General features: G+C 40.7%; 1 protein-coding gene across 22 annotated transcripts in view; it reads left to right on the forward strand.

Annotated features, from left to right (window-relative positions):
• Positions 1–23,246, forward strand: part of shank3a (SH3 and multiple ankyrin repeat domains 3a) — a 255,764-nt gene that overhangs the window by 24,477 nt on the left and 208,041 nt on the right. For 16 of the 22 annotated variants that reach the window (XR_008570334.1, XM_054775511.1, XM_054775520.1 and 13 more), the window contains exon 1: positions 16,182–16,258. The exons of 3 other annotated variants lie outside the window; for them this stretch is intronic. The gene's annotated coding sequence lies outside the window, so the exon portion shown is untranslated. Of the gene's footprint in view, positions 1–16,181; positions 16,259–23,246 lie in introns of those variants that run through there. 3 more of the 22 variants (XM_054775526.1, XM_054775524.1, XM_054775514.1) reach the window with 3 other exon arrangements.

A 23,246-nucleotide genomic window follows, 5' to 3' on the forward strand; every position in this document is an offset into this window, starting at 1 on the left:
GAGTAAGCAGTTTTCTGTTTGCATTTTGTTCTCTTACTGTACCCAACATGAACTGAACCGTGACCATCCCTTGTATGTGTCTGTATTAATACAGGACACTTACGTAGAAACTACCCCAAATTGTAAACATACAGGAATAGCTGTGCACAGCTTGATTCACCCATCTGCTCATATAGCACACAAACACACGCAAGAGAACGAGACAGATAACATAGGGGGCGTGAACGTTAGGTAATTGGCAGCTTCTCTTTCATGAGCAAGCGTTTGTTTTTATGTCAATTAGCAAAACAAGAGTTCAGCCGAATGAGGCTAATGAGGAAGCACAGCATTTAACTGCTGGATTAAAAAGGCTGAGAACAGAATGGCGTCGAACAGAACGTTCACTTGCCTTAGTACAATTCATAATTTTGCATGTCCAAAAAAGGAGTAGTAAGAAGCGAGGCTTATTTAATCCTACCCATCATCAGTTTCACATAAGCTGCAATATATTTATTCACCTCTTGTTTTCCAAGTTTCCTAACAAGTGTAAGACAACATTACAATATAGTGCAATCATAGTCAAGGTTTATACTGACTGAAAGGAAGCTACAGACTTAATGATAATAACTGCTAAAATGGTTGACAGAATCGTAGCTTGATAATGAGTGAGTACAGACCATGTACTCAACAGACTCAATAGACTTGTTGATGTTATTTGTTAAAATTGTTGGTCATATGTGAAATGGAAATTCCACAGTTGCATTAGTGATGATAAAATTAATCTTGGATAGCGTTTTTTCTTATCTTGATTGATGACTTCATCTTGGATATTGGGGGAAAAAATTGCAGAGTGTCTCTGATATTAACTGTAATTGCATCCTGTGAAATGATTTGTAGTGGAAGTTATTATTGATGTGTTGTTTACAAAACAAACACACAATATCTGCTATACAGATGATATTGACCAAGTACAGGAAGTTTGGAAGTTCAATAACAATCATTACAATTCATGTCTGCTACCATCAAGCGCCTTATTTAGCACGAGAAACGCCTTGAACGTCTTCTGTATTGCTTCTAGCACACACACAAACCCAAAAAGAAGAAGCTAGGCTACATGTGGTTATGGGGACAAATTACTCCATGTGTATAAAACTTAATTATGTATTGATATTTGCAAATCATGTGGTGTCCAATCATCACGATTGTTATCACTGACATGAATGTTCGGGCAGTGCCACTGTTTAACTTAGCATTGTACAGTTATCTTTTAACATATTTTTTATGATGTGGTGATGACTAAACACTGCAAAAAATAAGCAAGTTTCAACTTTAGGACAGTGTGTCATATACAGTATTAGATATCATCCATAAGCATGACTTCCATCCTATTGCAGGTAGACCCATCAACTTGATTGCTTTAATTATTAATCAGCTGGAGTCACCATAAGTAACAATGAGTTTAATCAAAGCACGTTTCACGGTTGATTATGAGTACACTCCATTTCCATTATCATCATTGGTGTGGTTGTCTTTGTAATCTACCCCATAGCGCTGCTGAAGTACAGTCTGTGTGATTCAGCCAGGCTTTGTCTCTTTCAGAAATGTTGAGTAAACTCTCAAAGTTAAACTCCACCAAGAGCTGTGAACACCTTCACAAAAGGTTCACCCTAACAGAGGAAGCATAATTATTTCTAATTATGAGATAAAATTCTCTTCAGGCAGCACATCTTTATTGGCTTGGGGAGTAGTGTTGTCATTTCCATGTTGCCCTTTAACCAGAGCTTATAGGTTAAGCGCAAAGGATGATGGCCTTTTCCTCTGTAGGGAAAAAGAGCAAACAGCTAGAGTGAAGTTTCAGCGTTCTCAGACCTGCCAGGCTATGAATATAGCACCATATGTGTTCCTTCAGCAGCGGAACTGAACATGCAAAATGAGTGGAATAGAGACTTTTTGTGACAGCCACCGGTGAATGATTTTTAATTAACCCTAGGATCACACATTGTCTATCATCGAGCTTTTTCTTCCTTCATGCCTGCACGGTCTAGTAGAAAATCCTTAATGGTGGACCAGAGACTGAAACAGGGTGTTTGATAGCATGGGTCTTCTTAGTTTGGAGTCACGGTGGTTGGTTTTTAACTCTTGTTTGATTGCTGTTGCTGTGTTCTGCATGGCTGAACCCTGAGCCCCACAGTTCCACTTATCTATTCTGCTGCACAGTGTAAACACACACACGCACACACACACACACACACACACACACACACACACACACACACTGAAACAAAGTATCCCAATTTATTAACACCACCAGCTGTTCTCAACCACCAAAACTGGGGTTGCTATTGGAAACGCTGCAGCGCACGCGAGAGACAAATGAGCCAGGTTGTGCAAAATTTTTTGTCAGATTCTTTATGGAAAACAAAGCACTTTATTCAGTAGAAATATTACAAAATATTATAAAGTGCACTGGAGGAGGTGCGACAGGCAAAATGTCCAGCAGGAAATACCATCTCAACCTGCATATACTACTTACATACTTTTGGTTCTCTTTTTTCAATTTGAAAATGTCATCACAATGATATGCCCCAACTTTAAAGTAGAGATGTGTGATATTGGCTTTCAATGTTGTCCAGCACTTAGAAAAGCACAACGGAAAACGGGGAAAATAAAGTCACACTTTTTTTCGTGGTTTGGCTGGTCCTGCGACTTGTACTCTGGAGCGACATATATTGCATGTTTTTTTTTTTTTCACACTGACAGCCGTGAGAGTGCGTGCTAGGCTTGTGTGCTAGTATCTGCTACTCATATCACTCCCGAAAATTTACAATGTAGACATCAACTTATAAAGACAATTGAGGCACTGTTCACACGAATACGGATATTTTATTTTAAAACTGCATATTTTTCTATCCATTTTGGCCTCTCATCCACACGCATACGGCATTTTTTGTCCTTAAAAATGAAGCTTTTGGAAAACTCCGGCCCAGGTGAAGTTTTTTTAAAACTGCGGCTTCTATGTATTGGTGTGGATTGCAAAGACGGCGTGGATGGCTTGTTGCGTGCTGTTACTTCCACATTAGATAAGTATAATTTAATATGTGCAATGGCACACATGACATTGCTGCTTCCAAGGATGCTGAAATGACCTTTTGTGTGTATAAGAGTAAACATACGCCTGCTTTCGCTTTACATTGACGAACAAGGGTGCCATTGTGGGCTTCGAAGGACGCTATCTTGCTGCTGTTTTGCTTGCTAAACGGCTAAGACACCCCCGCCAATGATGGCAATTTGGGACAAGATCCGATCGGACCTCTAGCTGGTGGGACAACTTCCACAAGCATGTCATTATTTTGGAAGAATGGCGTGGGAATGTTAGCATGACAGAAAATAGAAAAAGGGCCAAAACGCTGCTTGTGACTGAGTGATTCTCCCTGAGGTGCCATACTAGATTAAAAGTATTGATGAAAGACACTTTATTCCCCCTTCGCGTAATCAGCACTGTATTTCATGTTCCACATTTCACGTCGCTGCTTTGTTTTTTTTTTGTTTCCTGTTCGGCGCCATGTGCAGCTGCTTTGCTGTTGCTGGAAAGCGTGTGGAGCAGTACCTGTTTCTCATTAGTAGTCAGCGCTACTACTTAGGTGGAGCCTCATTATTACACACACAGAGCAAAATGTAACACTTTACAGTGATTGCGTCTATGTCATTATCGGCAGAAAAAACAACATGATCCAATGTATCATTTGTATGCCAATACAGGCTGACATCCTTACTAAACCGTAAGCTCTTTTAAATATTTAACATTTTTCCTATGATTCCTACGTTTCTACTGACATGGTAGATAAAATCGACAAACATCAATTATTTCAAGTGGCCAGTACATAAATATGAAGTGAGGCAACATCACGCCTTGAATATTGACATTCTCCCAAAAAACAGGCTGGCCAGTCAGTGATTCACTTGGCCCTCTTTGCTTTGAGAGCAGGTCTTCTGTTCGTCAGTTGTTTTGTGTGTTCTGTTCACCCAGCAGTACACACACATTCCATGGTGGCAGCAGGGAGGAAAGTGGGAACAGTTGATGCTGGATTAACAAGTCGAGGACACTAGGATTTGTTTAAAGCCAGGAGATGTGATTGGTTTACACTTCGCTTCCCACTACACTTCCAAGTTTAAGTTCATCTCCTGATTTCTTCATGGTTTTTTCACATTTATTTTCTCCATTGCATATCGTTGTATAGTCACAATACAATACATTGTCATTCATTAAGTGGCTCATTCTGGTTCCTTTAGAGCAGTGGTTCTGAACTGGTTTGGTTGCGGGACCCACCATCACCCGTCAATGACAAGTGGTGACCCAAATTGCGGAATATTTTTGACTCTTTAAAAAAAAAAAAAGTGTGTTATAGGTTCGCAAATTAGCAAACAACAAAGGAGTTATGATGCCAATTTTAAGATGAAGCAAAATCATCAAACTGGTGAGCATGCTGATAAATATCTTATCCACCAGTTGATCGTTCACACATATATTTAATTATGATAAAAAAAAGTATGGTATTGAAAAAATTATTTTGCAAAAAACGTGTCTTGAAAAAAGAGGGCTCATCTTCTATTCGGTATATGATAAATGGTCTTTCCCTGCAGTACTCTTCACGCTCCATTCTACACTTCCTCATCTAACTTTTTATTGCTTTTTTCCTTCTATGAAATGTTCTGACAAATGGCATCCTTAATTATGCAATTATTGTGCTGTTCTGAGTGTTCTGAGTCATGTTGTTTTTTCCTGTGATCAATGTGTTGTCTTGTTATCTTCTGCTTGTTTCTCTTCAGCCTACCAAAAATAATCAATATCCTCAGACACTCGTCTGAAGGACCATCACTCTCCCTAAACAGGCATTCATCAATCAATAACAATGATCCCACTTCATTTACATGCTTGAAACAGTACAATGAGGGAATCACCTTAGCACAATTACGCCATTGCTTGTGTCCATGCATTAGTGTGACAGTATGATTTAAATGCTAAGGGGAGGGCAGCACAAAATACACAGTGACTGACAGAAAGGTTTTAGAGTTCCACTATATGTTGGCCATATGTTACTATGACAACATAGACAAAACCAAGTGTACACCCTAGGTGACTTGTGGAGAAAAAAATCCTGTATCTACACCTTTTATCAAGATCCTCATCAGGATCTAATGGTCTCTTTATTTGTATTATTTGCCTGATATGTGAAAAGGGCGTGCAATAAAAGAAATCCTGTGGCCTCAGAATTTTTCACAGTATTAAAATTCAATGGAGTTTATTACAGCAACAAAGGTGGAAGAAAACAGAAGGCAGGGGGGGTGGGTACTTAAGACACAAAACACAACGGCTTGAAGGGAAAGGGTTGCCCAAGGACAGCGAGTTCCAAAAGTAGAAATACTCAGGAAACAATTTGTGTCCAAGAATCATAGCCTTTAGCTTAAACAAAAGTCTAAATGGGTTTGTTTTCCAAACCATGCTGGAAAACAGTCCAGCAAGGTCTTGAGTGATGGAGACATGAGGAGAAAGAGCTGAATTGTGGAGGGGGGTGTCAACTGAGCATGGCCAGTGGTTGCTTCTGCCAAGGCAACACAGAGGACGAGATCAATCCTCATCTGCGTGTTAGTGCTCCCTATTTGGCCTAAATACTGTAGACATGGGCATTTCTTTGCCATATCACACATCAATTGATGAGGTCATGCTGCCAAGATGGCAGCCTCTCACACACTCATCTGTCTGTTTATGAAGCCAGCAGTTAGCAGGAAATCCCAAGATAACCCCAACGCTGCTGGTATGGGACACGCTAAGCATTTCAATAATTTCAATTACAACAAGCCACCGGAGAGGGTATTGTGCATATTGTCATTATTCATTTTGAACTGCATTATATTTTCTCATTATGGTTGACTGGCATACGGGTAATATGTAATATTTAATCAGAGAAATACCTTGCAGCACTCAAGGTCACTCGTGCTCATTGTTGTGCCCTGGGAGACAGGAAGTAGTAGATTGAGACTGTAAGAAGCCTTGTCCAGAATAAATTGTTGTCATTACTGCTATTACTAACACACAGGTCTTTCAGCCTTTAACATGTGCACAGGCTTCTGTAGTTATTAGACTGCAGTCCGCTTTCATGTTATTCCACAGTTATCAGCATCTAAATAAATGTATTCAAACCCTTAAACACACACTCATGCATGCATTCTCGCACACAAGTACGGATGTACGCACACACTCGCAGAGCCATGATTTTCGATTTCCGAAGTGTCAGAGTTAATTTTTCATAAAGACAAGACTTGAAAGTAAAGTAGAATCTTCTGTCTTACCCCCACCACCCCCCACCCCCACCCCCGCTCTCATGGCAACACTTGGCACCCATTTTCCCCTCTAACACTCATCTTAATACAGTCCAGTGCACTGAAAAATAGTCTCTGCAGGGTTCATGTACATTAGTATTTTACTAACTTTGCCACTTGAGTCTGAAAGCAGGTAGGAAATGGGTTTGAGCTGTATCTATTTAGCACCACTTGTCACTTTTCATACAGTACCGCAATAATAATCTGTTGTAAATGGAAAGCGCTACAAAAACAGTTTCATAAACACTTGCCTTTGTTGTGCGCTTGCAAATTAACTCAGGTCGCTCTTTGCAAACAGCTGAACTTGCAATTTGGAGATTTTTCCCACAGGAAATAGGAATGATCCATACCAGGGTCAAAACTTCGCCATCTTAATTTTTTATTTATTAAAGAATTAACTCTCCAGGCATGTTACATGTTTCAAGTTACATTTCAACATTAACTTTACTGCCATACAACCAGTGCATTTAGTACCCGGGCCTTTAGGGGAGACTTAACCGGCCAGAACCGGAAGACACTGAGAGGACTGGTGTTGTTAAAAGAAAAAGATAATAATAAGATAATAATAATAATAATAATAATGATAAAAAGATAATAATAATAATGTCATTCACCCCTGTCTGGGATTCAAACTACAGTCCCCTGTGTCATGTAATAAGCCATCCAGCCGTCTATAAAAATGTAAGGTTGCCGCTCAGCCAAATCCAACAAGCGTAAATAGAACGGCTTGGTGATAAAGGGTGCGGACAGCTCCAAACCTGGTCTACTCTACATCATCCAGAGTAGTTCCGAATCAATATTGACCTAAAATCATGGACAAAAACAGAAAATCAACAGTGACTTACCCCCACTATTGGTCCCGTGAGCCCTTTTCTGGTCGGAGATCCGTGACGAGGAACGTAGCCCCGTGCTGGGGCCATTTAAGTGAAGAGTTTGGCTTCTCAAAACAAAATGCGTTCAAAAGAGTAGTACATTTGCATGACAAAAATACTTCCTCCAAAAAAATCAGACCTCACGAATTGCTCAGCGTCATATTTATCTCCCACCGTATCCCTGCACGCTGTCGCCTGTGCATTCATGTGTATGTGATGAGGACACTTGCATCTTGACATGTTGCTACAATAAAGCAAGAGACCCACTTACCCTTTATCTACCCTTTATCTTAGAATACTTCATCACAGATACACCTGACTTTCATTTCTGCAAGTAACTTGGAATATTAGTAACCTCCATTGGTGATTGGCTGTGCTTGTAAGGTTGCCGCTCAGCCAAATGCAACAAGCGTAAATAGAACGGCTTGGTGATAAAGGGTTCCGACAGCTCCAAACCTCTACACTACAACATCCTCCAGAGCTGTTCCGAATCAATACTTACCTAAAATTATGACAAAAACATAAAATGTTGAAATAAAATAAATCTACTCAGCACAGATGTCACTTTCACTTCCTCAGTTTGCCATTGTGGGCGTAACTTGGCTTGATAAACAGTATTGCCCTGATCAACCAATCAGAGAAAAATGCTGACGTCACTGTGGACCAGATCCCTGTGAAACTAATATGAAATCTGACTGGTCAACACAACAGCTACATTGCTAATAATGTGTATGTGACACGGCCAGCACTCCTGATTCTGAAGGTCACGTCACATTCATATGGCAACCAGAGATGTCTTGAGACATCCAACTCACGATACAAGACGATGCATGAGATTCAGGTTTTAATTTTAAGAATAGTACAATGAAAAAATATGACTGGATAAACAAACTTTTTATTTAATCGAATCACCAAATCACAAAACAATGCAGGTGCATTTTGAAATGTTTATTGTCCCACAAATTGACGCTAAACAATATTATTCTCAACATTTTTGAGACCAAATAAGCCACTGATGGTATATTATATAATGATACATAATATCATAATTTGCAATATTTCCTTTAATATGTCATCTTTCACTCTGTAAAGTTGAGGAATTGCCGTTTGTGACATTTTCTCACAGGCAATTCAAACTGTCTAACCTTTGCAGCATTTCTAGTGTATTAAAAAGCAGCATTTCTATTGCGATGACTTTCTGTGAACGCACACAATTTTGATCAGTTCCGTTTGTATTTACTTTGCCAACCAAACGTCTCAGTGAGTGTTGACTGTCGGGATGAAGGCTCTGCATCTCTATGTGTAGTTTTTTTCCCCCAGATGGGAAAACTGGGTCGGGTGCATATGTTTGAGGTGGAGAAGTTCGTTTTGTTGCCTTTGGTGCTGCTACCACTTTGAAATAAATTTGGCATCCTGGCTTGTTCGTGTTGATGGGCTCACGTTGCTCATTATTAATATTCCCACATGGGGGCTGTAGGGTTTGGCTTCTTTTTCCCTCCTAACTTCTACTAGATTACCTTGCATTGCTCCTCACAAAGCTCCACTCTTTCGCTCTATGTGTATGCTAGCAGCCCTGCCTCCTCCCACAGAGACAAAACGACTGTATGACTGACAAGAGGTTTCACTCTGTTTGTTATTGCTCCGTGGAGCGCCGTTGCTCCATGAAGCATCGAGGTGCTGAACCAATGCAAAGAGTGAACTCTCCTCTTGCCTGTTTGAAGGCGAGAGATGAGGAAAAAAGACACGCATGCACATGGCAATATATGGAGGCCGGCAAAATTCGAGAGTTCATTTTCATTTATCGTGTGATTAATTAATTAATTAATTTTCGCAAGACAGTTTGTTTTCTAAACAAGAAATCTTGTCACGTTTTAATCCCCCGAGATCTTGTGATACCCCTAATGGAAACACACAGAAGCTGAAATTTGATGGACATACAGATGTACACGTACAGAACTTATAGAGGCAGTGCAGGCAAGAGAGACGCCACGAAGTGAAGATAATAGACTGTGACTAGAATTACTAGAATTTAAGTTGTAAATGTAGGTCAGTGCTTCTGATAGTTTTCAGGCCAGCAGAGAAGGCTTTGCAGACCCTGATGGCACATCATTGCATAAAATCAGAAAGAGCAGTTAACAACTCATAACATTAAGACATAAAATCAATAAAATACACTTTTCTAGAGACAAATGTGTAATATTAATTCTCATTCTCTGTCATGCTGTCAAATGAAGTTAACCACTTCTAATATTATGACATAAAATCAGTCAAACAGACCCAGCTGTTATCAAAATCCAAATCAAACACTGTTACTTTGAATGACAAATGAACATGCCACTCAAATGAGACACCAATGGAGTATGTTTTTCTTTTAAAGGGGTAGTTCGGATTTTTTGACATGAAGTTGTCTGACATCCCCATCAGCAGTGTCGTGCATCAACAGTGACTTACCCCCACAATTGGTCCGGTGAGCCTGGTTCTGGTCGGAGATCCGTGACGAGGAACGTAGTGAAGAGTGAAGTGAAGAGTTTGGCTTCTCAAAACAAAATGCCTTCAAAAGTGTAATACATTTGCATCACAAAAATGCCTCCTCTAAAAAAATCAGACTTCACAAATCGGTCAGCGTTATATTTGTCTCCCACCATTCATGTGTATGTGATGAGGACACTTGCATCTTCTTCTGCGACAGAATGCCGTGTCCATCTTGTTTACGTGGGTATCCCACGGCGGAAGAAGATACAAGAAGAATGCACAGGCGACAGGGATACGTTCCTCATCATGGATCTTCGACCAGGATCGGACTCATGGGACCAAACTGTTGATGTAGTACACTGTTGATGGGGATGCCATACAACTTCATGTCAAAAAACTGAACTATCCCTTTAACACCAGTGCAAAATGCAGAGTAAATCATTTGATGCTTGGTGAATAGATGTGCCCTAAGGTATGCAGAGGTGTCACTTATGTATAAGTTCTGTTCCTACACTGTGATGAAAGTCAAATTTTGGTGTAAGTCGGATCTTGCACTTAAACTAACTCCTAAGTCACTCACACTGTACACAGAACACAATAAGGACACAAAATACAGTAACAAAACACTAAATACGAGAATTAAATGAAACCATAATAAAAAAGAAATGCCCAAGCACAACCATGAAAAAAATAAAATTAAGAAAAATTTTTTTTCAACCAATAAAAAAAATATAACTTTTTTAATTTATTTTACTAAAAATGAACAGGAATGCTGAATCGCAACTATCCACTGTAATTAAGTTAGACACTCTGGTCGCATGGTCAAAATGATAGCCAGATGCGAGAGGCTTTCTAAACATATTGCAGTGTCCTGTCACGAGGCATTGGAGCTAATTAATAGCAGTAACACATTCCACATCATTAGCTCTCCCTCAGTGCTAGTACACCGCCACATGTACTGCACTTTCCTGGGTCTTGATGTTGACTTCCTACAAGTGTTTTTTTTTTTTTTTTTTTTTACAGCGCATTCACTTGCAGCAGCTGTGAGACGGAGGAGGCTATTTGAGGGAATTCTCCTGAGCCTTGTCCGCCGGTTTGCTAAATTTTATTTGTGCTTGTAAAATGACAGGTGGATGTGTGTTTCCCATTGTATCGTTTTACTGCTCAGTGCCATCCTTCCATGTGGCCCGAAAATGCTTTAGTGCAACTTTAAAGCCGCTGCGAGGGATTAATTTATTTTGCAGTTGTGTAATTTACTGCTGTGCCATTGTCATTTATATTTTACTATGTGGTCAACAGAAATGGATGGCAGCAAAGGGATATTTGTTAACCAAACACATTGTCTGAAGCTAAAGAAGCCAAGCCATTATATGTAGTGCAAGTGTGTCCAGTTTTTTCCACTGAGGGCCCCATATAGAAAAACTAAAGGATCCAGAGGACACCAATGTAGGTCAAGATATGCCAAGCAAATATATTTACAGAAAACAGTGAAAGAAAACAGCGCACAAAAATGTTTATACTTCAACTTTTCTCATAACATATAAATTTTTTTTCTCATAACCTTTAATGTTGTGTTTTCAATGTGGCCCTAATCCTTAATTAAAATAAATTTAGATTTTTTAGAATGTAAAAGGCCAAGAACAAAAAGCTGCAGGCCACAACCATTTTTTCCAGAAGGGAGAAAAAATGCAAAAAGAAATGTAAATCACATTTTAACGTTCCTAAATGTTGCAAGTGTAAAAAGAAATTAAGTTAATTAGTTCCATTCCCGACCGTGATAAGTGAATTTTCGCAAAGTAGGATTCCCTCTTTATGAATGAAATATTTTCGTAGTTGTGGCATAGCAGGAGATCGGGAAGACCTGGGTTTGAATCTCTGCTTGGCCATCTCTGTGTGGAGTGTTGTATGTTCTCCCTGTGCGTGCGTGGACTTTCTCCGGTTTCCTCCCACATTCCAAAAACATGCATGTTAGGTTAATTGGAGACTCTAAATTGTCCATAGGTATGAATGTGAGTGTGAATGGTTGTTTGTCTATATGTGCCCTGCGATTGGCTGGCAACCTGTCCAGGGTGTATCCCGCGTCTCGCCCAAAGTCAGCTGGGATAGGCTCCAGCACACCCCCGCGACCCTAGTGAGGATAAGCGGCATAGAAAAAGAATGGATGGATGGTTATGGCATAGAAACCCTGTTTATGATCTTCTAAATATGGGTTTTAACACTATAAAAGCCCTCTAGACATGAACTAACACCCATATAGTCACCTTTACATTCATATTTCCTAATATGGTAGATAGTAGGGATGGCGGGGCTTATTATTAATTGCTGGGCCATTCAATCCATTGCTCTTTCTTACCTTCGTCGGTGTTTGTTGTTGTTTACCATGTTGGAATGTGTCACTTCCAACACCATTGTTGGTATGTGATTATTGTATTGTCATTATTATTGTATTGTCAGTCTCTGATTATCAGTCTTTGTAATCAATTTTTCTCTGGTTATTTACAGTATTAGGACTCTAAACAGATGTTACTATATCATTAAGGAAGTAAAAGAAATGTGTTATGTTATGCAATTGTGAGACGGGGGTGGGATTAAAAAAGTTTTCTTCTTCTCACTCCCTTTTTGAGCAATGCTTATTGAATCTCTTTTGTTATTACTAGGATACATGGCAACTTCTATACTGTCTGGCTCACCTTTATTTATGTATTTGCTCTGATATTAGTTCCTTGTACACATAGAAATATTTTGTTTGGTCTTTCTTTTGCGCAACACAAACAAATAAAATAAGAAATATAATAACCAGCCATTTATGACATAAATAACACTCATGCTTGTGTGTGTTGCAATAAATGCTGTGGAAAGTGACATCAGGGATCAGAGTTTAGTTTTACATTTGTTATTACTATTATGATTTTATAATGTTATTATAGCCTTTAATGTTATTATTCATATGTTATTATTAGTGAGATACTTTAAACCTGCAATAAAAGCCTGTTGTTCCAGTGATCAAGTCATCAAGTCTGGTGCTCGTCTCACCAAACAATTGCTGACACCTATTGACTAATGTGGAATACTACTAATCCAGCTTCTTAATTCCTTGTATTTGTATTTTAGTTGATTTACCCGTTTTTATGCTTGACAATAATTTAGGCAAAAAATACGTAACATTTGCTTCAATCAACATGCACGTAACAGTAATAATAGGCCGTATTCAACCCTGAAACAGCCTGATTTAGTTCATTAATAGATGTTTAAAAAAGTGATAAAGTGGAGCCGCAAAATTCGAACTGCAAAGTGGCGAGGGTCGACTGTATCACAAAACTTTAAACCGATAAATTCTGCCTGGTAGACATAATGACGAACACACAGAAAGAGTTTCAACTTACCTCACCTTGTGCTGTACACGTGGTTCTTTTATTATTATCGTCGACTTAGCCATATTGCACTGACCAGCTAGGACAATTTCTATTTCAATGGTAGTCCATACCATTTCCTTTTTGCCATAGTCTTCTTCGGTGGCATCACAAAGAATGCAAAAAAACCACACACCAACATGTAGGCTGAGGTTTGTTTGACTTTAGAAGAGTATTTTTCCCGAATGATGACTATAATCATCCCTACTACCATGGCTATGATCACTTTGTTTTTTCGTCGTTTTAAGCTACTGTACAATTTGCAGCTTTTATTTTTAGGGTAAGATTACCACAAGTTGGGTTGGGACAAGTTCTGGTAGACACAATTAATCATTTACAATATGCAGAGGGGTCCTTCATCTTCCCTTCTTTTGAAAGGTTATGGGAAAATTTCAAATGCTGAAAAGGTTTAAGGACACTGGAGTAATGTTTCTGTGAGAGGAAACAGCCTACATATGTTTTTTTCATTTTCTACTGCAGCATATGCACATCAGGTGCTTTCTGTTTGTGAGCTTTGCTCTGTGCTTAAGCTCACACTTGTCATTCCCTGTGTGCGGCCCTTATCGCATTCCCACGGAGGCAATTGCCATTTGACTTGCACACACACACACACACACACACACACCAAAGTGTCTAGCAGCATTTTAGATCAAGTGTCTTCTTCACAGTACTCCCTCTTCATTTGTTTCACACAGGCCCGAGACATATGATGGACATCTGGGCTCTTGCTTACCTAAGCCTCAATAGCTTTATCACAGTGTGTACCAAGCCAGAGAGCGAGGGTGTATATATGTGATGCTCTGACAGGGAGGCTAAAGATACAATTTGGACATTTCAGGCTCATTTTTGGTCATGTGTATGAACACTGGATACTTCTTGACATCTGACAATATGATGACAATTGATGAACATGAGCGCAGCGTGGCTGTGGAAGCTTCCCTCAGAAAATAAACTACAAGATCCTGTAAGAATATAGTGCAACTAAAAATCACGTTTATTACCCATAGTAAGAAGGACTACATTAGTTGTGTGCACCACCTTACATACTGTAGTGCCATATTAACCCACATATACAAGTAGTATGGTGTCTTCTAAGACTGTGTGGAAGAAGTCATATACAGTAGTTGCTGTAGAGAGATTCATTCATCAGCTTCTCAACTTAAGTCAGTTCTTTTCTTCCTGTCACTCTCACCTGGAGTGATGCAGCCGTAACACAGACCTACTGGGAAAAAAAGTGTTTCAAAGTTTGTTAGCATGTAGCAAACAACGGAGGAGTTATGATGCCAATTGTCTTATATTCAGGGTCATTTTACATTTTGGTCAATACAGTAGATCTATCTCATGCCATCCTCATCTTCATCCTTATCCTCCATCTCTCTCTCTCTGTCTCTCAGTCTCATTGTCAGTCTCAGTGTCAGTATCATAGTGTCTCATTGTCAATTTGTCTCAGGGTCTCAGCCGCAGTCTGTTAGTCACTGATTTTGAGTCAGCCTCTGTCTCGCTCTCATTTTTAGTCTGACACTCTCAGTCTCCCATTTACAATCCCTGTCTCATGTTCAGTCTGTCTCAGTCTAGTCTCATTCTCAGTGTTAGTGTCTGTATCATAGTGTCTCATTCTCAGTGTGCCCCAGTCTCTTATTCTATGTTTCAGTCTCTTATTCCTGGATTTTCTGTCAGTCTCTCTCATTTTCAGTCTTCCCCTCTCGGCCTCTCATGAACAGTATCTGTCTCATTGTCAGTCTTCGTCTCAGTCTCAGTGTCTGATTTTCAGTCAGTCTCAGTCACACTCTTTCTTTTTTCCCAGAGTCATCCATTCTCTATCTCTGTCTGTCTCAGGCCCTCATTCTCATTCTCAGGCTCTTGATTTTCAGTGTGTCTCAGTGCCAGTCTCTTATTCTCACACAATGTGGGAGACATTCTCAGTCTCCCAATTTTAGATTCAGTCTCTCATTGTCAGTCTCAATATCTCTAGCTGTAGCACTCTACTTCATGTGTGTCCATAGTGCGGCCCAGGAGCTATTTGCGGCCCACAGCTGTTTTTTTATTGGCCTGCGGCTCATTCTATAAATATAATGTAACAAGAAAACCAAAAAAAAAAAAAATCTGTGATTTTACATGAATAAAGTTAAAATATTGAGAGAGAAAAGTTTTAATCTAACGAGAAAAGTCACATTTTTACAAGAATAACTTTGTAATATTATGAAGAAAAAAAACATCATATCAGTAGCATAAAGTTGAAATATTAAAGAAAAAAGAAAAAAAATTGTAATATGAAAAACAAACAAAATAAAAAAACAGCAAAAGAAATGAAAAACCAGGTGAAATTTTTCAAAAGTAAAGTCAAAATATTAAAGAAAGTAAACTTTTATTCTAATGACAAAAAAGCCAGAAAGCCACAAGTTTACGAGAATAAACTTGTAATATTATGAAAATAATATAATGATATAATATAGAATAATATAACAATAAAGGGAAAATTAGTAGCATAGAGTTGAAATGTTAAAGAAAAAAATTAAGTTGTAGTTTTATGAAAAACAAACAAAACAAGTTGTCATTTTTGGAAAACTGGGTTGGATACAAAAACAGCAAAAATGGAAAAAAAAAGCAAAGACCGAAGTTCATACTTCTACACTTTTTCACCTATATCACAAAGTTGAGATGCATTTTTTTCTTGAAATATACAGTATACTGTATGTGTTGGTTTACAATATATCAAAGTGGCCCTTGATTACTTTCATTTTCCAGTATGTGACCCTTAAAGCTTGGACACCACTGCTCTTCTTCAATCTCTAGGTTTTCTTCTGCAGCTACCAGGGGTTGGTGGCGAATTGAAAGCCAATAACGTCATTATTGGTCTTGAGCCCTTTGTGTCTCCTCCTTGACGGTGCTACAATATGCTTCAATGAAAGCTTCGGCATTGATACAATCAGCAAATAGCAGCATTAGCACTCCTTAGTCTATTTATAGTTCTATGCCATGTGTTTACTAATGGGGCCAGATGGTCCACCATAATAATCCTATTACCGCTTTACCTTCTCACGCTGAGGTCTTACCCTCACTTGATACTAGACGCTACACATGGACGTGTTTGGTTCTTGTTTTTATTGACTCCGTGTTCATCCATTCAGAAAGAAGTGCTGTCCTGTGGTACGTGTTGTCGTATTTGCTGCAACGATTAGCGTAGATGCTGGTGTGTTACGGTGTGATGGTTTGGAAGATGGAAGACAGTGTACTGCTGGATAAGCTTTCAAGTCTTGTCCTATGTTGTGTTTGACATTTTATACCTGTTGTGGTTCGTTTTAATACACATTTAACCCTCAAATGTAAATATCTAGTGTCACAAATGAATACTTTCTGGATCAACTGACACGCGACATATTCTCATTCATAATCAGTTCACATTCAAATATCACATAGTTTATATTTATTTCTGGTCATGATTGAAGACCTATTTTGTCAATTTTGGGCATACTTTTGAAACTAATGACAGGAAATTAGTTTCTGCTTTCCATTTGTATACTTGCAATTTGAGACAGACAAATTCCAAACAAATAAATGAAATAAACCAACCCCCTCATTGTGATTTCAAGACTCATACAAGCAAGCATCCTGTAGTCATTGATCGTTCTCCTGACCCACACACACACTCCACAAGTGAACTTGATTGCCAGCTGTGCTCTTCCGTGACTCTGCGTGAATAAACAGGAACTACTGCTGCACTGAAAGGCAATGTGTGTTTAGTTTTTTAAAACCATTTGATTCAACTTAAAATGTGAGCCAACACAATCATGTTTGCTCATTAAAGCGTGGCAGCCACAGGCAAGGAGCGTTCATTGAGCAAATGTTAAAACATGCTGATGAGGGGCTTCACCTGAGGAAGCGCCACTTAGCTCCTCATAAGAAAGATGAAATGATGCAAATCAGGTGTGATGGGTCATTGACACGGGTGAATATCACAAAGACCTCCGAAATTGAGATGCGGTTCACTCACTAAAGGCAGGGGGAAAAAAAATTCTGATCCAGCTGTTTCTCAACTTTGGATGAGGCAATCATAGTGCATTTAATCAAGATTCATTTTCATGTACCACAGAATCCAAGTATTGCATTACTTAACTGTGGGAACATGCACCTGCAAGGCTAATTGAACAATCCAGTAATTCAAGATTCAAGATTCAAGAGTTTTATTGTCATATGCACAGTAAAACTGGTGGTTCTGCTATGCAATGAAATCCTTTTTCTGTTCATTCTCCCAAAAAAGAAAGAAAGAAAGAAAAAACACAAGAAAATGAATAAGAACATCAGAAACATAAATACCAATAAATTAAGCAACAACAACATAAGAGACATTAATACAAATAATTCATTTAATAAATAAATAAAGTGCTATGAGTGTGTGCGTGTGTTGCGTGCGGCGTGTGTGAGTGCTTCGTTGAGAAGCCTGATGGCCTGTGGGTAAAAGCTGTTTGCCAGCCTTGTGTTCCTGGACTTCAAACTCCTGTAGCGTCTGCCTGACGGTAGGAGTGTGAATAATGAGTGTTGTGGATGTGTGCTGTCCTTGATGAGGTTGTGTGTTCTTCATAGGACTCTAAATGTCGTGCAGTGAGGGGAGGGCTGCCCCAACAATGTTCTGTGAGGTCTTGATCACCCGCTGGAGTGCCTTCCTATCACGTGTTGTACAGTTACCGTACTTTCGATGGTGCATCTGTAGAAGCAACTCAGGATTGTGGTGGACATGCCAAATTTCCTCAGTCTTCTCAGGAAGTACAGTCTCCTTTGGGACTTCTTCATAATTTGTTGCCTTGTTGTGGAGTTTAGCCATATTGTACTCAGCAGGCAGGACAGAGAGATACATGTACCACTTTGCTTCCTTTGATACCTACGTCCATTTCTATGCTATGGCTGCTATCCTTTTTGGGTGGCTTCACAAAAAAGCCAAATAAAAAGCAAGACACACGTGTGGAGTTAATCCTTCAAATGCTCACTGAGCAAGTTTTTGTGTGACTTTTGAGGCAACCCTGTTTCCACCCATCATCTATCCTGCTTATCTTGTGCATCTACACTGCTTAGCCATTGCTGTCGCTATCAGAGGATCAGTAACCTGGCAGCAATGTGTACTGTAGTGTTAAAGAGTTGTGTGATTTCCGACCGTGAACGTGACATGTGTCCTGACTGTGTGCGTGTGGCTGCATACAGAGAGGACAGCTGAGTTTGCTGGTGTTGTTTTGGTGTGGTTCGGCCAACAGCCTCCTGTTTTGTTTTTGCAAGACAGAAAGAGGTTGTTGATCGATCACCTCCTGGTCATCCTTGCAACGTCCGAGGAGACATTACAATACGATCGTTAATGATGGAGTTAAGCAATTGAGACAACGGCGGAAAATAATGAGCACATCATGCATTCTTCTGCAACCACTAACTAGCTCTCTAGCGAGTCTAGTCTTTACAAACCAAAATAACGTTTTTAATTAATTAATGAAAGCACATACGTGACCACAAAACAACCTAACACAGAACACCGTATACCAAGGACCACCTATACAGTATAATAACTAACGATTTGGAGAAAGCGGAAAGGAAACCGTACCTCTCCTTGACCACATGGTAATTTATGAACAAATGCATTGCACAACACAGCAGCAACAGAGCCAATGTTGTAATAACAGTTAGGCACAAACTGACCATTAATACCGCTGATGTGTTTATTGTAAACAACAGTGCGACAAGTGTAACATCTACTGCCTTCTTATGGAGTTAATAACAACTACATCAGGAGGTTGCCTACAGCCACAACTGTAAATGCCAATGTTTTTTAACCAGGTGCTAATTTGCGACCCAGTGATTATTTGCTTTGTTTACAGCACACACCCGAATACTGAGTAGAGGTGTTAAATGAATCATTTATGCCAGTCCAAGGTGTACACAATCTCCTACACTTAATCCTGAACAGTATAGCAGTAGAACATGAATGAATAAAAATACAATTACTGCTGAGTAATGCTGCTGCTCAGTGTACAGTCCTCCCTCGCAATATCGCCGTTTGATTCACTCCCTTGCTGTATTGAGGGATTGCAGAAATGAATTAATTCATAAATGATCACCGTTTTTTGTTACACTGTGTATTAGTAGTCAAAACAAATTGAAATACAAGTTATATGTAGCATTCTCATCACTAGGCAGCAGTAACGACACAAAACATGTAGAAATGATCTTACATTACCTTAAGTCTTGAAGTCAGCCATGGCATAACGTTCTCCTCCCATGTCGTGTGGAAGTGCTAAGTTTTTTACTTCTTAAATTCAGAAGAAAAAAATTCCAGGGTAACTGGTTGGCTTGCTAGCTTGTTGTCTCGCTAGCGAGCGACCGTGTCCAGTCCCTGCAGCATAAGAGTTGCAATGTGGTGTAAACAATGAATAATAGGAGTGTAAAGGTGACTAGGGGGCTTATGTCATGTTTATAGGGCTCTAATAATGTTAAAAAGTGTATTCATATACAGTTTTTCTTTGATCTAACTATGAAAATAGTCCATTTATTGACATTGAATCCTATATCAAGGAAATTCATTTAACGCGGTCAGGTCTGGAACCAATTAACAGCTATAAACGAGGGACGACTGAAGTGTGTTTCTAGGTATACCATTTGTAGGGTACCACCAGGGAACACGACTTTCGGTCGGCCTCGAAGAGGTTCTGGCAAACCGTCCGGCGCCTCAGAAAGGGGAAGCAGTGCCCGGTCCACACTGTTTACAGTGGGGACGGGAGCCTGCTGACCTCGACTGAGGATATAGTTGGGCGGTGGAAGGAATACTTTGAGGCCCTTCTCAATCCCACTGACATACCTTCCCTAGAGGAAGCAGAGACTGAGGATACGAACGCGGACAGTTCCATCACCGTGGCTGAGGTATCTGGGGTAGTCAAAATGCTCCCCAGTGGCAAAGCTCCGGGGGTGGACGAGTTTCGCCCTGAATTCCTCAAGGCTTTGGATGTTGCGGGACTGTCTTGGCTGACACGTCTCTTCAACATTGCGTGGAAGTCGGGAACAGTACCTCTGGATTGGCAGACTGGGGTGGTGGTCCCCCTTTTCAAGAAGGGTGACCAGAGGGTGTGTTCCAACTATAGGGGGATCACACTCCTCAGCCTCCCTAGGAAAGTCTATTCCAGGGTGCTGGAGAGAACGGTACGACCGTTAATCGAACCTCGGCTACAGGAGGTGCAATGTGGTTTTCGTCCTGGTCGCGGAACACTGGACCAGCTCTACACCCTTGCAAGGGTCCTGGAGGGTACTTGGGAGTTTGCCCAACCGGTCTACATGTGCTTTGTGGACCTGGAAAAGGCATTCGACCGTGTCCCTCGCGGTGTCCTGTGGGGGGTGCTCCGGGAGTATGGGATTGGTGGCGCGCTACTACGTGCCATTCAGTCCTTGTACAACCGGAGCAGGAGCCTGGTTCGCATTGCCAGTAGTAAGTCAAGCCTGTTTCCGGTGAACGTTGGCCTCCGCCAAGGCTGCCCTTTGTCACCGATTCTGTTCATAATTTTCATGGACAGAATTTCTAGGCGCAGCCAAGGTGTCGAGGGAGTCCAGTTCGGGGGCACTAGGATCTCATCTCTGCTATTTGCAGACGATGTGGTCCTGATGGCCTCATCGAGCTGTGACCTGCAGCGTTTACTGGGACGGTTTGCATCTGAGTGTGAAGCTTCTGGGATGAGACTCAGCACCTCCAAATCCGAGGCCATGGTTCTCAGTCGGAAAAGGGTGGATTGCTCCCTCCGGGTTGGGAATGAGGTCCTGCCCCAGGTGGAGGAGTTCAAGTATCTCGGGGTCTTGTTCACGAGTGAGGGAAGGTTGGAGCGTGAGGTCGATAGGCGGATCGGCGCAGCGTCTGCAGTAATGCGGTCGCTGTACCGGACCGTCGTGGTGAAGAGAGAGTTGAGCCGGAAGGCAAAGCTCTCAATTTACCGATCGATCTATGTTCCCACCCTCACCTATGGCCATGAGCTTTGGGTCATGACCGAAAGAACGAGATCGCGGATACAAGCAGCTGAAATGAGTTTTCTTCGTAGGGTAGCGGGACTCACCCTAAGAGACAGGGTGAGGAGCTCGGTTATCCGAGAGGAGCTCAGAGTAGAGCCGCTGCTCCTTCACATCGAGAGGAGCCAGCTGAGGTGGCTCGGGCATCTAGTCCGGATGCCTCCCGGACGCCTCCCTGGTGAGGTGTTTCGGGCATGCCCAGCCGGGAGAAGGCCCCGGGGAAGACCTAGGACACGCTGGAGGGATTATGTCTCACAGCTGGCCTGGGAACGCCTCGGTGTCCTCCCGGTGGAGCTGGAGGAGGTGGTCGGGGACCGGGAAGTCTGGGCTTCTCTACTGAGACTGCTGCCCCCGCGACCCGGACCCGGATAAGCGGAGGAAAATGGAATGGAATGGAATGGAATGGGTACCTGTGCAAAATCTACCAACTCTCCATCTATAATATGACATATGTTTTGAATGATTGATGATAGGATATGTTTTGAATGATTGAATGAATGAATGACAGCGTACTTAGTACCTGATGATGTGAGGGTAAGAAAGCAGGGAGTGCAATGGGAGATAAGATGGAAGTCAACCCTAAAAGGATGGTAGAGGCTTAGAGTGTTGTGAGACACATGGAAAGGATAGATAACACTTTTATATATATATATATATATATATATATATATATATATATATATATATATATATATATATATATATATATATATATATATATTTTAATGGTCTGTTAGTTTCTCTGCTGGGCTTAAGGGCACTGTTCCAAGTTTAAAATGAGAAAGTGGAAGATACCCATTTGGTAATGGCCTCAGACGGGACTGCATTTCATCATTTGCGATAGAGGCTTGAAGACACCAAACACTGATTGCTACGCTATGAATACCTCTCACTATGTATAGTTACACTATGTAAAGAGAGTAGATGCCGTATGGGTCACTTCAACCATTGCTCATTGGTCCGGTTGATTTGTTAACACTGCGTCATTGTAACATCTGTGGATACATGGATAAAAATGGCCAAAAAATCGAATGTTAGCCTACCCTGTTGCCGTAAAATGTGACGGCCAGTATTCCAAATGGTTTGTGTGACGCAGTGGAGAGATTTACAGCTAAATTAAAAAACTAAAGCAGGGAGGTATGCAGATGTTGGAGACGGCGTGTGACGGGGAATGAAAGCTCATGCATAATGATGCTGGCTGCTCGTCAAGAACATGACAATGCTTTGGATCGAAAATGGAAATGCAGACAACCCACTATTGTCCCCTGCAGACTGAGAGTGATGTTTTAGTCAACATGCCAGCTAATTTAGAACACCAAGCAACTGTTCAAAAGTGATGAGCTCATTTCATAGGATTCTAATATCTGTGGAAATGCCCTCCGTTTGCCATGGTCCTTGTCACCCTGTGTTCCATTTTATGCACAAATCCACACTGCCACTAATTACTAACACTTATTTTCAGGGAGACTCACCCCAATTCTATAGTCTTCGTGTGTTGCCTTTTACATGCTCATTGTTGGCCTCATTATATCAACCCCGGAGAAACTAGCTCGTTTATGCAGTAAACATCTGGCTGAGTGGATGTTTCAACGACATAGTGAGGTCAGAGCTTTTATGCAGGCCCAATGCAAGCTGTCTGGCTATATAAGAATGGCTTTGCTTTCTCTCGCTCTCATTACACATTCACTTTTATCTAGTAGTCCACTCTTCCATAGAGCCTTTGTAGCATTTATCTCTCATGAGAGGAGGGAATCAGATTCGGCTGGATATTAGGCTGAAGGACTCCAATTTCAAATGCACCGCATGCATATAGTGCATATTCACAGTCTTTCACCCAGGGTTGCATACTAATGTATATACAATAGCACCCAGAGAGCCCTCTGAAAGGAGGGAAGTTTTTGTGTCATTACTGATCGGTGGAGAAATGAACAGTTCATATTTAGACCTTCTCCGGAGGCTATTGATCAGCCTTTTACATGCAGAGGTCTGTGCTCATGGAAGTGAGTTGAAATATCCTCAAGGTTTATAATCAGTAGACACCAGGTCAATAAATGATGGTAAATTATCGTAAATAAAAACAGCGTAGGGTATTTACATCTGTTTCATAGTTTGC

This window comes from Dunckerocampus dactyliophorus, chromosome 5 (assembly GCF_027744805.1).
Source record: "Dunckerocampus dactyliophorus isolate RoL2022-P2 chromosome 5, RoL_Ddac_1.1, whole genome shotgun sequence".
In the NCBI taxonomy this organism is placed as follows: Eukaryota; Metazoa; Chordata; class Actinopteri; order Syngnathiformes; family Syngnathidae; genus Dunckerocampus; species Dunckerocampus dactyliophorus.